Below are 13,669 nucleotides of genomic sequence, written 5' to 3' on the forward strand. Positions count from 1 at the left end.
TCAGCAAGTGTTTGAGAAAACTTCTAGAATATTTGATAATCAAGAGAAGATATCATCAGATTTATTTAAAGTTTAAATCTCATGAAGATATTCTAGGGATATTTAGATTTCATATCTTTATAGATTATGTCATATCTCTATTGATATTCTAGGTTTTATTTTCCTTATCTTTAGGAGGAGATATGGCCATATTAGGATTAGTTTATGTCTATATATATTCATCTTAGTCAATTTTTAATAAAGAAGGAACATTCAGAAAATTGTGAGAGTATTCTCTTTGGTTCTTGAAGAACTAATTCGAACTTATCGGAAGTTTCCGTGGCGTTCATCAACGACTTATCAAACGGCTTTCCATCACCGTTTGTGGCGTCTTCCTATATACCGAGATTCTTGTTTCGCATTAAACAACGGGTTGAGGTCAGTTATACCGAAGTTCTTGTTTTTGTCGTAAACAACGGGTCGAGGGTTCGTCAATCAAATCTGATCGTGGAACGATCTTGGGTTCCTTTAGTTGTCGGGTCTCGTCATTCTTGGTGGGAATCACATCATTTGGTATCAGAGTATCAGGCTCCAAATCGGGTTTATCCTATCCTTTTTTGTTTTAATTTAATGAGTTTCGCTTCATCGAATTTGTTCTTTGCGGGTTGTTAGCAAAAAAAAAAGAGCTGAAAAAAAAATTCGGCCAAAAAAAAATACAGAGCTGAAAGAAAAAAGATCGAAAGAAAAGAAAGAATACATCGTTGTCAATTTGATCCAAATTTTGTACCTCAGACCATTTTAAAGTTGTTATTTCCCTTTCTTTGTGATCTACATTGATTTTGATTCCAGAATTTCATATAGCATTCTGATATACTTCATTCTGGTTGCCTTTTCTCTTGCTTCTTTTCTTCATGAAATTTCCTTTGAACATTAATTTTCCTTGATGGGTTCTTGGTGAATTGTTGCTGGAAAATTTGGAGTTGTTTGTTTAGTTCCAAAAGAACTGAAAGAGAATTGTCGAGTGGAAAAAGGCAAGAGCGGTGGGAACATTAGAGAGTTAAAAGCCACATATTTTGTTGAGTGAAAACACGAGTGTAGAGTGATTCACATTCTTGAGTATAAACACGTAAGGGAGAGAATTGTGAGGTCCATTTTTTCTAACTTTATTTTGCAGCAATCATGTCTCACAACAGTGCTAAGAGTATTCCCGAAGGTGCTACGGAATTGGCTGATTCGAAAATACTTATAGAGGCCATGATGAGTGAGATGAGGCATGTGATGAGGTTGGAGTTTGAGCAGTTTCATGAACGGATAGATCTGATGGAGAATAAACGTGTGGAGCAGCCACAAAACGCTCCTAATGCACGTAGGAAGGAAAGAGTTCAACCAAGGGAAGTGAGGGTTGAAGATGAAGAGAATTATGGGGCTGGTTTTGATGAAGATGATCGAGATTCAGTTGTTAGTAATAGGAAACATGGAGGGCGGTTTAGAGAATATAGGAATCGGGAAGACAGTAACTTGGGTAGTATTAAGATGAAATTCCCATCGTTCCAAAGAAAGAGTGATCCCGATGACATGCCCCCATTGGAGGACGTTCCCGAGGAGGAATATTTAGCTCCAGATCCATTAACATTGGTGGCAAGGAGAGCATTGAGCTTGCAAATAAAAGGAGTTGAAGAAATGCAGCGGGAGAACATCTTTCACACTAAGTGCTACATCAAAGACAAGGTATGTAGTGTGATTATAGATGATGCATTTCGAATCGGTAAATACGAAGATGAAGTGTTGTGTGATGTAGTACCGATGCAAGCGGGACATTTGTTGCTAGGACATCCATGGCAATTTGATAGGCGTGTGAAGCATGATGGCTTTACGAACAAATACTCCTTTGTACTTAATCAACAATCAATTACTCTTATACCATTGACACCGCAGCAAGTATATGAGGATCAAGTCAGATTGCAAAAAGAGAGTGATCAAAAGAAAGAGAGTGAACAGAAGAAAAAGAGTGAAAATCAGAGAGATGCCGAGAAAAATGAGAGAGAAAAAGAAAATCAAAATTCGGCCATTGAGAGAAAATCAGAGAGAAAACGAAAGAATTTTTATGCAAAAATGGGAGAAATTAGACAAGCAGTGTTTTCAAATCAGCCAATGATTGTACTTTTGTACAAAGAGGCATTTTTCAATACTAACGAACTTGATCTCGCTCTGCCTAGTTCCGTTGTTTCTCTTTTGCAGGAGTATGAGGATGTCTTTTCCGATGAAACACCACATGGGTTACTTCCAATCCGAGGGATTGAACATCAAATTGATTTTGTTCCCGGCGCGACAATTCCAAACCGACCAGCTTGTAGGAGCAATCCTGATGGGACAAAGGAGCTTCAACGGCAGGTAAGTGAGTTGTTAGAGAAAGGGTATGTGAGGGAGAGCTTGAGCCCATGCGCTGTTCCAGTAATACTTGTACCTAAGAAGGATGGGACATAGAGAATGTGCGTTGATTGCCGAGCAATCAACAATATAACGGTAAAGTATCATCATCCTATTCCTCGCTTAGATGATATGTTAGATGAGCTACATGGTTCTTGTGTATTTTCTACTAAACGTGGGAGAGATTCAATTTTTGTGGTTGTGGATAGATTTTCTAAGATGACACACTTTATTACATGTCACAAAACGGATGATGTTTCGCATATTGCTGATTTGTTCTTTAGGGAGATTGTGAGGTTACATGGCATGCCTAGAACGCTTGTGTTCGGATAGAGATGCCAAGTTCTTGAGCTATTTTTGGAAGACTTTGTGGTGTAAGTTAGGTACTAAGCTGTTGTTTTCTACTACTTGTCACCCACAAACTGATGGTCAAACGGAAGTAGTAAATAGAACTTTGTCTACTTTGTTGAGGGCAATCATAAAAAAGAACATTAAAACATGGGAAGAGTGTTTACCACATGTTGAGTTTGCTTATAACAGATCTGTTCATTCCGCTACTAAATTTTCACAATTTGAAATTGTGTATGGATTTAATCCTTTAACTCCGTTGGATTTATCTCCTTTACCTTTGTCTGAGCATGTTAATTTAGATGGCAAAAAGAAAGCTGAATTTGTCAAGTAAATTCATGAGAAAGCAAGGCTCAATATTGAGCGAAGAACTGAGCAGTATGCAAAGCACGCCAACAAGGGGCGTCATAAGCTAATTTTTGAACCCGGAGATTGGGTTTGGTTGCATATGAGGAAAGAGAGATTTCCGACGCAAAGACGCTCGAAATTGCTTCCAAGAGGAGATGGTCATTTTCAAGTCCTGGAGCGCATCAATGACAGCGCTTACAAACTAGACTTACCTGGTGAGTACAATGTCAGCGCTACTTTTAATGTTGCTGATTTGCTTCCTTTTGATGTAGGTGATGATTTGAGGACAAATCCTTTTCAAGAGGGGGGAATGATGCAAATCGTAGCAGGACTTCAAGGGATCCAGTTCAAGTTCCAATTGGACCGATTACGCGAGCACGAGCAAAGAAGTTTAAAGATGAACTCAACGGCCTAATTCAAGAGGTTCGGACTCAAGCAAATTCGTGGAGGCCCATTGGACGTGAATCACGTGATCCACAAAAATCCATCAACATGATTCAAGTTATGGAAGATTCCGGATAAAGCTAAATTCAGCAAGTGTTTGAGAAAACTTCTAGAATATTTGATAATCAAGAGAAGATATCATCAGATTTATTTAAAGTTTAAATCTCATGAAGATATTCTAGGGATATTTAGATTTCATATCTTTATAGATTATGTCATATCTCTATTGATATTCTAGGTTTTATTTTCCTTATCTTTAGGAGGAGATATGGCCATATTAGGATTAGTTTATGTCTATATATATTCATCTTAGTCAATTTTTAATAAAGAAGGAACATTCAGAAAATTGTGAGAGTATTCTCTTTGGTTCTTGAAGAACTAATTCGAACTTATCGGAAGTTTCCGTGGCGTTCATCAACGACTTATCAAACGGCTTTCCATCACCGTTTGTGGCGTCTTCCTATATACCGAGATTCTTGTTTCGCATTAAACAACGGGTTGAGGTCAGTTATACCGAAGTTCTTGTTTTTGTCGTAAACAACGGGTCGAGGGTTCGTCAATCAAATCTGATCGTGGAACGATCTTGGGTTCCTTTAGTTGTCGGGTCTCGTCATTCTTGGTGGGAATCACATCATTTGGTATCAGAGTATCAGGCTCCAAATCGGGTTTATCCTATCCTTTTTTGTTTTAATTTAATGAGTTTCGCTTCATCGAATTTGTTCTTTGCGGGTTGTTAGCAAAAAAAAAAAGAGCTGAAAAAAAAATTCGGCCAAAAAAAAATACAGAGCTGAAAGAAAAAAGATCGAAAGAAAAGAAAGAATACATCGTTGTCAATTTGATCCAAATTTTGTACCTCAGACCATTTTAAAGTTGTTATTTCCCTTTCTTTGTGATCTACATTGATTTTGATTCCAGAATTTCATATAGCATTCTGATATACTTCATTCTGGTTGCCTTTTCTCTTGCTTCTTTTCTTCATGAAATTTCCTTTGAACATTAATTTTCCTTGATGGGTTCTTGGTGAATTGTTGCTGGAAAATTTGGAGTTGTTTGTTTAGTTCCAAAAGAACTGAAAGAGAATTGTCGAGTGGAAAAAGGCAAGAGCGGTGGGAACATTAGAGAGTTAAAAGCCACATATTTTGTTGAGTGAAAACACGAGTGTAGAGTGATTCACATTCTTGAGTATAAACACGTAAGGGAGAGAATTGTGAGGTCCATTTTTTCTAACTTTATTTTGCAGCAATCATGTCTCACAACAGTGCTAAGAGTATTCCCGAAGGTGCTACGGAATTGGCTGATTCGAAAATACTTATAGAGGCCATGATGAGTGAGATGAGGCATGTGATGAGGTTGGAGTTTGAGCAGTTTCATGAACGGATAGATCTGATGGAGAATAAACGTGTGGAGCAGCCACAAAACGCTCCTAATGCACGTAGGAAGGAAAGAGTTCAACCAAGGGAAGTGAGGGTTGAAGATGAAGAGAATTATGGGGCTGGTTTTGATGAAGATGATCGAGATTCAGTTGTTAGTAATAGGAAACATGGAGGGCGGTTTAGAGAATATAGGAATCGGGAAGACAGTAACTTGGGTAGTATTAAGATGAAATTCCCATCGTTCCAAAGAAAGAGTGATCCCGATGACATGCCCCCATTGGAGGACGTTCCCGAGGAGGAATATTTAGCTCCAGATCCATTAACATTGGTGGCAAGGAGAGCATTGAGCTTGCAAATAAAAGGAGTTGAAGAAATGCAGCGGGAGAACATCTTTCACACTAAGTGCTACATCAAAGACAAGGTATGTAGTGTGATTATAGATGATGCATTTCGAATCGGTAAATACGAAGATGAAGTGTTGTGTGATGTAGTACCGATGCAAGCGGGACATTTGTTGCTAGGACATCCATGGCAATTTGATAGGCGTGTGAAGCATGATGGCTTTACGAACAAATACTCCTTTGTACTTAATCAACAATCAATTACTCTTATACCATTGACACCGCAGCAAGTATATGAGGATCAAGTCAGATTGCAAAAAGAGAGTGATCAAAAGAAAGAGAGTGAACAGAAGAAAAAGAGTGAAAATCAGAGAGATGCCGAGAAAAATGAGAGAGAAAAAGAAAATCAAAATTCGGCCATTGAGAGAAAATCAGAGAGAAAACGAAAGAATTTTTATGCAAAAATGGGAGAAATTAGACAAGCAGTGTTTTCAAATCAGCCAATGATTGTACTTTTGTACAAAGAGGCATTTTTCAATACTAACGAACTTGATCTCGCTCTGCCTAGTTCCGTTGTTTCTCTTTTGCAGGAGTATGAGGATGTCTTTTCCGATGAAACACCACATGGGTTACTTCCAATCCGAGGGATTGAACATCAAATTGATTTTGTTCCCGGCGCGACAATTCCAAACCGACCAGCTTGTAGGAGCAATCCTGATGGGACAAAGGAGCTTCAACGGCAGGTAAGTGAGTTGTTAGAGAAAGGGTATGTGAGGGAGAGCTTGAGCCCATGCGCTGTTCCAGTAATACTTGTACCTAAGAAGGATGGGACATAGAGAATGTGCGTTGATTGCCGAGCAATCAACAATATAACGGTAAAGTATCATCATCCTATTCCTCGCTTAGATGATATGTTAGATGAGCTACATGGTTCTTGTGTATTTTCTACTAAACGTGGGAGAGATTCAATTTTTGTGGTTGTGGATAGATTTTCTAAGATGACACACTTTATTACATGTCACAAAACGGATGATGTTTCGCATATTGCTGATTTGTTCTTTAGGGAGATTGTGAGGTTACATGGCATGCCTAGAACGCTTGTGTTCGGATAGAGATGCCAAGTTCTTGAGCTATTTTTGGAAGACTTTGTGGTGTAAGTTAGGTACTAAGCTGTTGTTTTCTACTACTTGTCACCCACAAACTGATGGTCAAACGGAAGTAGTAAATAGAACTTTGTCTACTTTGTTGAGGGCAATCATAAAAAAGAACATTAAAACATGGGAAGAGTGTTTACCACATGTTGAGTTTGCTTATAACAGATCTGTTCATTCCGCTACTAAATTTTCACAATTTGAAATTGTGTATGGATTTAATCCTTTAACTCCGTTGGATTTATCTCCTTTACCTTTGTCTGAGCATGTTAATTTAGATGGCAAAAAGAAAGCTGAATTTGTCAAGTAAATTCATGAGAAAGCAAGGCTCAATATTGAGCGAAGAACTGAGCAGTATGCAAAGCACGCCAACAAGGGGCGTCATAAGCTAATTTTTGAACCCGGAGATTGGGTTTGGTTGCATATGAGGAAAGAGAGATTTCCGACGCAAAGACGCTCGAAATTGCTTCCAAGAGGAGATGGTCATTTTCAAGTCCTGGAGCGCATCAATGACAGCGCTTACAAACTAGACTTACCTGGTGAGTACAATGTCAGCGCTACTTTTAATGTTGCTGATTTGCTTCCTTTTGATGTAGGTGATGATTTGAGGACAAATCCTTTTCAAGAGGGGGGAATGATGCAAATCGTAGCAGGACTTCAAGGGATCCAGTTCAAGTTCCAATTGGACCGATTACGCGAGCACGAGCAAAGAAGTTTAAAGATGAACTCAACGGCCTAATTCAAGAGGTTCGGACTCAAGCAAATTCGTGGAGGCCCATTGGACGTGAATCACGTGATCCACAAAAATCCATCAACATGATTCAAGTTATGGAAGATTCCGGATAAAGCTAAATTCAGCAAGTGTTTGAGAAAACTTCTAGAATATTTGATAATCAAGAGAAGATATCATCAGATTTATTTAAAGTTTAAATCTCATGAAGATATTCTAGGGATATTTAGATTTCATATCTTTATAGATTATGTCATATCTCTATTGATATTCTAGGTTTTATTTTCCTTATCTTTAGGAGGAGATATGGCCATATTAGGATTAGTTTATGTCTATATATATTCATCTTAGTCAATTTTTAATAAAGAAGGAACATTCAGAAAATTGTGAGAGTATTCTCTTTGGTTCTTGAAGAACTAATTCGAACTTATCGGAAGTTTCCGTGGCGTTCATCAACGACTTATCAAACGGCTTTCCATCACCGTTTGTGGCGTCTTCCTATATACCGAGATTCTTGTTTCGCATTAAACAACGGGTTGAGGTCAGTTATACCGAGGTTCTTGTTTTTGTCGTAAACAACGGGTCGAGGGTTCGTCAATCAAATCTGATCGTGGAACGATCTTGGGTTCCTTTAGTTGTCGGGTCTCGTCATTTTTAGCGGGAATCGCATCAAAATCATTAGCCAAGAACATCGATACTACACAAGGATGGGCATGCTACCCAGCCCTCAAGGCCAGAGCGTCAATAAGCATCACAATCCACGTTCATGAGTAGCAGGGAGTTGCTCGAGCGTTGATCACACACCCAGCTCACACGTACAACAACTCAAGGACATGCACAAGTCACTTGCGATCCAACCATAAATGACCCATGTTCAGCAGCCACATCCATAAACTAGAACCTACGTCCACGCTGCACATTATCCCAGCACATGTACTCAACCTGACACCAAGTCATATGGTCGTGATACCCGTCAATCCTTCAACGCTTTCAACGATCGCATCTGACTATTCACGTTCATTATCCAACTTTCACATCCCTCGGTCATGTTCACAAGTACTATGCACAACCCAAGCCCGAGGGCACATTGCGTAGCCACAAAATCCGTGTCCACACTTCACGGGTCTAACATACCTTCTCCCCCCTAGGAGTCTGACGACCTCGTCGGTAAATTCTGACGATACTCGAGGATGAAATCCTCAAACTGCCACAGTATTGCTTCTTTCTCCCATGTCGCTTCTGATTCGGGTTGACCTTTCCACTTAATCAAATACTCTGTTCTTCTGTCCATGTTATTGTATCCCAGCACCCGATGATCAAGAATCTTCTTAGTTTGTTTCTCCAAGATCGCGCTTCACCTTAGACCGCTCTGAGTTCGCCTCGTCACGGTAATAAGGCTTCAAATAGCTCACATGAAAGGTGGAGTGCACCTTTATCCGCTCAGGTAAGGCAACTCAGTAAGCCACTGATCTGACCTTCTTGACAACTTCGAATGGCCCGTCATCGCTGAAACAGACCCTCATGGCGCGGTTTATTCATGATCTTCTTCCAGATTTGCTGAGTTAGCTTCAACATCACTTGGTCCCTGACCTGAAATTCCAGCGGCCGCCTCTTTTGATCCAAATATTTTTTGCATTTGTTTCACCGCTTTCGTAAACTGTTCCTCGCCTCTTCTAGCATCTCCTACTTGTATGAGCAAACCGATAGGCTATAGGACATGGCCCTCTTTAAGCTGCAAGGACACTTCGTTTGGCAGAAGTGGCTTATATCCTATTGCCAATTCAAATGGGTTGAATCCTATGGAAGAGAATTGATCTAGGTTATACGATAGCTGAATTGCATCAAGTAAATCATACCAATTTCTTTGGCTCGCAATCACGTAGTGCCTTACATACTCCTTTGACAGACCATTGATGCGTTCAGTTTGCATGTCCATCTGTGGATGATTTGCTGTTCAAAATCGCAAATATTTTTTATAATGTTAAACAGACAAGTCCAAAAGTTTCAAGTAAATCAGGCATCCCGATCACTAACAATCTCGGTCGAGAGCCCAGACATCTTCACCACATTTCGATAGAGCACCTCAACAGTAGCTTTGGCTATGCAAACTTTAGGATAAAAAAAAAACATTGTAATACCACATGCTAGTGAAAGGGTCGGTAACAATAGTGGGAGGACTAACACAAAAATAAAGGGAGTTTAAGGACTAATTAGAATAAAAGGACTCTTGAGGGACTAATGGAGAATATTGAATTAATTTAATAGGCAATTATAAACATCGCCTGAAAACGTCTCTACGGACGAAAGGGCAGGAAGCAAAGGCTACGAGCAGTGAATTTCGGCAGATTAGGGCTGCGTTCAATCCTCAAAAGGTGAGAATTTTGATGGGTTTGGCTTTGGCAGCTCATTCGTTCTCTCCGACCCTACAGCAAAGAGAGAGAGAGAGAGGGAGAGAGAGAGAGAGAGAGAGAGACAATGAGGACAAAGCTGACAGTAGAGGCCAGGGTTTCATTTCAGGCAACAGGTAAAGATTCATATCGGTTCTAGCGTAGAGAGAGAAAGCTCAGTTGAGGTCCATTGATGGCAGATTAGACTCCTTTGATTGCAATGAAGCTGTAGGATTCTACGGAAGTCATTTTCGTTGAACTGTTGAAAAGATGTGGCGATTTGAAGTTTCTGAAAATCATAACAAACTACCAAATTCGACTTGCTTTTTCGAACTAATCTCCTCATCTTTTGACTTCACATTTAATTCTAAGTTGTTTTCCTTAATATGAGGTTTTCGTAAACAGCAAGAACACAATATTTGGAGTTCTGTAGAGAGATAACCGAATTCCTGAAGTTGGACAGTTGTACAGTCCAATGTTGTTCGCTACTGCACGCACTAGAAACTTCGGGAGGTTCATGCGGCTCGTTTAGACATTGGATTTCAGTGATTTTTGTTTGTATGTAAAGACTAGAGCAAGAATGGCTGAATCCTTACATTAGGTGAGGTGAGTATATTTTATTATATAGACACCGTACATGATTGCTAAAAGAAAGTACATAAATGTATATTGATACATGCCTAGAATACAACAATTATAAATGGAAATTGATGATCGCATATCATCTTTTATTACTCCCCGGCAAGCCGAACGGGAAAGTCTGCACGTGAAGCTTGGATCGAATATCAGCAAAGCAGGATGACGATAAACCTTTTGTGAGTCCATCAGCTAGTTGATCACTGGAGTTGATAAAATGAATAAAAAGTTGCTTGCCCATGAATCTCTCTCGCACAAAGTGATCATCAATCTCAATGTGCTTAGTTCTGGCATGAAAGATAGGATTCGCCGTAAGGTAAATCACGGAAATATTGTCACACCAGAGAGTAGGAGGATGACGTTGCGATATTCCCAGGAAGAAAGGACTGTAGCCGTAAGATCTCCGCAGTGGCATTTGCGAGACTTTTATACTCTGACTCAGTACTAGACCGAGCTACAGTCCGCTGTTTCTTGGAGCTCCAAGAGACTAGATTGTTTCCAAGAATAATCACAAACCCACTGACTGAGCGACGATCATCAGGATTTCCTGCCCGATCACAAACCCCCATAAGTGATAGTTCCCTTTAGATACCGCAAGATTCTTTTCACGGCTTGCCAATGAGTAGTGGTAGGATAGTGCATGAACTGACAGACTTGATTAACTATATAGGCAATGTCAGGTCTAATCAGAGAAAGATACAGCAAGCTGCCCATTACACTTCTGTAGAGTGAGGGATCCTCAAAAGAACTTCCATCATGACGAGAGAGCCGAGATCTTGTAGTAACAGCAGAGCTGATAGGCAATGTCAGGTCTAGTCAGAGAAAGATACTGCAAGCTACCCACTACACTTCTGTAGAGTGAGGGATCCTCAAAAGAACTTCCATCATGAAGAGAGAGCCGAGATACTATAATAACAGGAGAGCCGATAGGCTTGCAATCTTTCATAGAGGTGCGAGCAAGGATGTCATGAATATACTTGGACTGAGTGAGATAGAGTCCAGTGGAATCCCTGCGAGCCTCCATGCCAAGAAAGAAATGAAGCAAGCCAAGATCCTTCATAGCAAACTCCTTCTGCAGAGCAGTGATTATCGATTGAAAAGGTGCTCCTGGAGTCCCAGTCAGAATGATGTCATCAACGTAGACTAGGAGATAAACAATGTATTATGGTCCTCGGAGCGTGAAAAGAGAGGAGTCAGCCTTGGAATCTGAGAAGCCAAGACGTCGAAGATAGGTGCTGAGTCGCTAAAACCAAGCCCTAAGAGCTTGCTTAAGCCCATACAGAGAATGACGGAGTCGACATACATGATCAGGACAGGAGGGATCGACAAAACCAGGAGGTTGGTTCATATAGACTTCTTCAGTGAGATAGCCATGGAGAAACGCATTCTTGACATACAGCTGTCGAATAGGCCACTAAGCAGAAACAACAATGGAGAGGACCGTCTGAATGGTGACCGGCTTGATAATTGGACTGAACGTTTCTGAATAATCGACCCCTTCCCTCTGATTAAACCCTTTTGCTACTAGTCGAGCCTTGTAGTAATCAATGGTGTCATCAGCCTTCTGTTTGATATGATAAACCCACTTACAGCCAACAACATTGTGAGCAGGAGATGGTGGAACAAGATCCCACGTATTATTCTGAAGTAGCGCCGTATAATCCTACTGCATTGCTGCTCGCCAAGCCAAATGTTTATGTGCTTGAGCAAACGATCGAGGCTCCTATAATTCTGCAGAGATAGTGAAAGCAGAAGGATGACGAGATATCATAAAACGAGGAAGAGGAAGAGTTCCATCCATGGACCGCGTTGTCATCCTGTGTGTATTCTGAGGAACAGGTGTAGCATCAGAACCCATGGTTTCCTCAGCCAATATTGTAAATCCTGCAGACTGGTCAGGATTCTCAAGAATAGGGATTTGTGGATTAATAGGAGTAGTGAGAGAGTTACGAGAATCATGAAGTGGTAATGAAACAGATGAGGGAACATGAATATGTGTAAAGGTGGTACCAGAAGAAGAAGGAATAGACGTACCAGTAGCACATACGGGCCCAGAGGAGGACCCTAGAGCTCTCCCCGAGATAGGCGACACTGTCCTGTAAGGAAATGAATGCTCATCAAAGACTACCTTAGCTTACAGGAAAATTCGACCTGTGATGGGATTAAGACACCTATATCTCTGATAGTGATAGGGATACCCTAGAAATACATAAGGCTGAGACCGAGGTTCTAACTTATGACGAGTGTAGGAACGAAGATATGGATAACAAAGTCATCCAAACACTCGTAAATTGGAGTAATCAAGAGTGTGACCATGAAGGACTTCATATGGTGATTAGAGTTTAAGAGACTAGGTAGGCAGTCGATTGATAATATGTATCGCGGTTTCAATAGCATAGTCCCAAAATTTTGTAGGAAGTGAAGAATGAAAGAGTAATGAAAGACCCATATCAACGATATGACGATGCTTTCATTCAGCAGACCCATTTTGCTGAGGTACATGAGGAAAGGAGATTCGATGAAAGATGCCATGACTATGTAGTTCAGACTAAAAATATGCTGATAGAAATTCCTTACACCATCAAACTGAAAATATTCTCAATTTGAAGGTGAAAGGCACAAAAAACACGAAGCACATCATGTCGAGATTTTAGAATATAGAAGTAGGAGAATTTGCTATAATCATCAAGAAAATGAACATAGTAATGATGCCCAGTATGAGAGGTAACTAGTGCAGGTCCCCAAACATCAATATGAATAAGCTCAAACAAAGATGTGCTTTATGATGAGTCAAAGGAAATGAGTTATTTATTAATTTCCCATATTGACCAGCAAAACAAACATAGTCGACATGGTCATTATTGAGAGAACAAAAGGGATTCAAAGCACGACGAATAATGGGAAATGGTGTGTGACCAAGACGCTGGTGCCATAAGACACTGGAACTAGATGTGGACAGATGAGCTTGAGGATTGTCAATGTGCCTGTCTCTCTGATGAAAGCAATAGAACCCGCCCTTAACTAGACCACGTATAAGTTCCTGGAGAGTATGAAGATCCTTCACAAGAAAACAATCTAGATGAAGCCCAAAGAAACATCTATTATCCTTGGCAAATTTGGATATAGAGATAAGATTTTTGGAAATATGTAGTGCATATAGAATATGATTTAAGTGCAAAGAATGTTGAGAAATTTTAATGGTGGAGGAACCAGAGGCTAGAACAGGAAGTGCTTTACCATCACCTACGAAGACATTATCCGAAGTCGGAATATCATCACGAAGACTAAGATTGGATAAATCGAATGTCACACGATGTGTAACACATGAGTCCATATACCAGTTGAGGTCATGGAGTCCCGGAGAGTAGCCTAAGCCCCAGAAAAGTGACTGAGTTGACAGAAATGCGCGGTGTAACTGGGACAATTGCATAGTTGACAAAGAACTGTGGCTTTGGGCCCAAAGTACTGAGCCGGCCCAAGAACCTGGTTGCTGAATAGAGCTGGG

The sequence above is a fragment of the Punica granatum genome, chromosome 1 (assembly GCF_007655135.1).
Source record: "Punica granatum isolate Tunisia-2019 chromosome 1, ASM765513v2, whole genome shotgun sequence".
NCBI lineage: Eukaryota > Viridiplantae > Streptophyta > Magnoliopsida > Myrtales > Lythraceae > Punica > Punica granatum.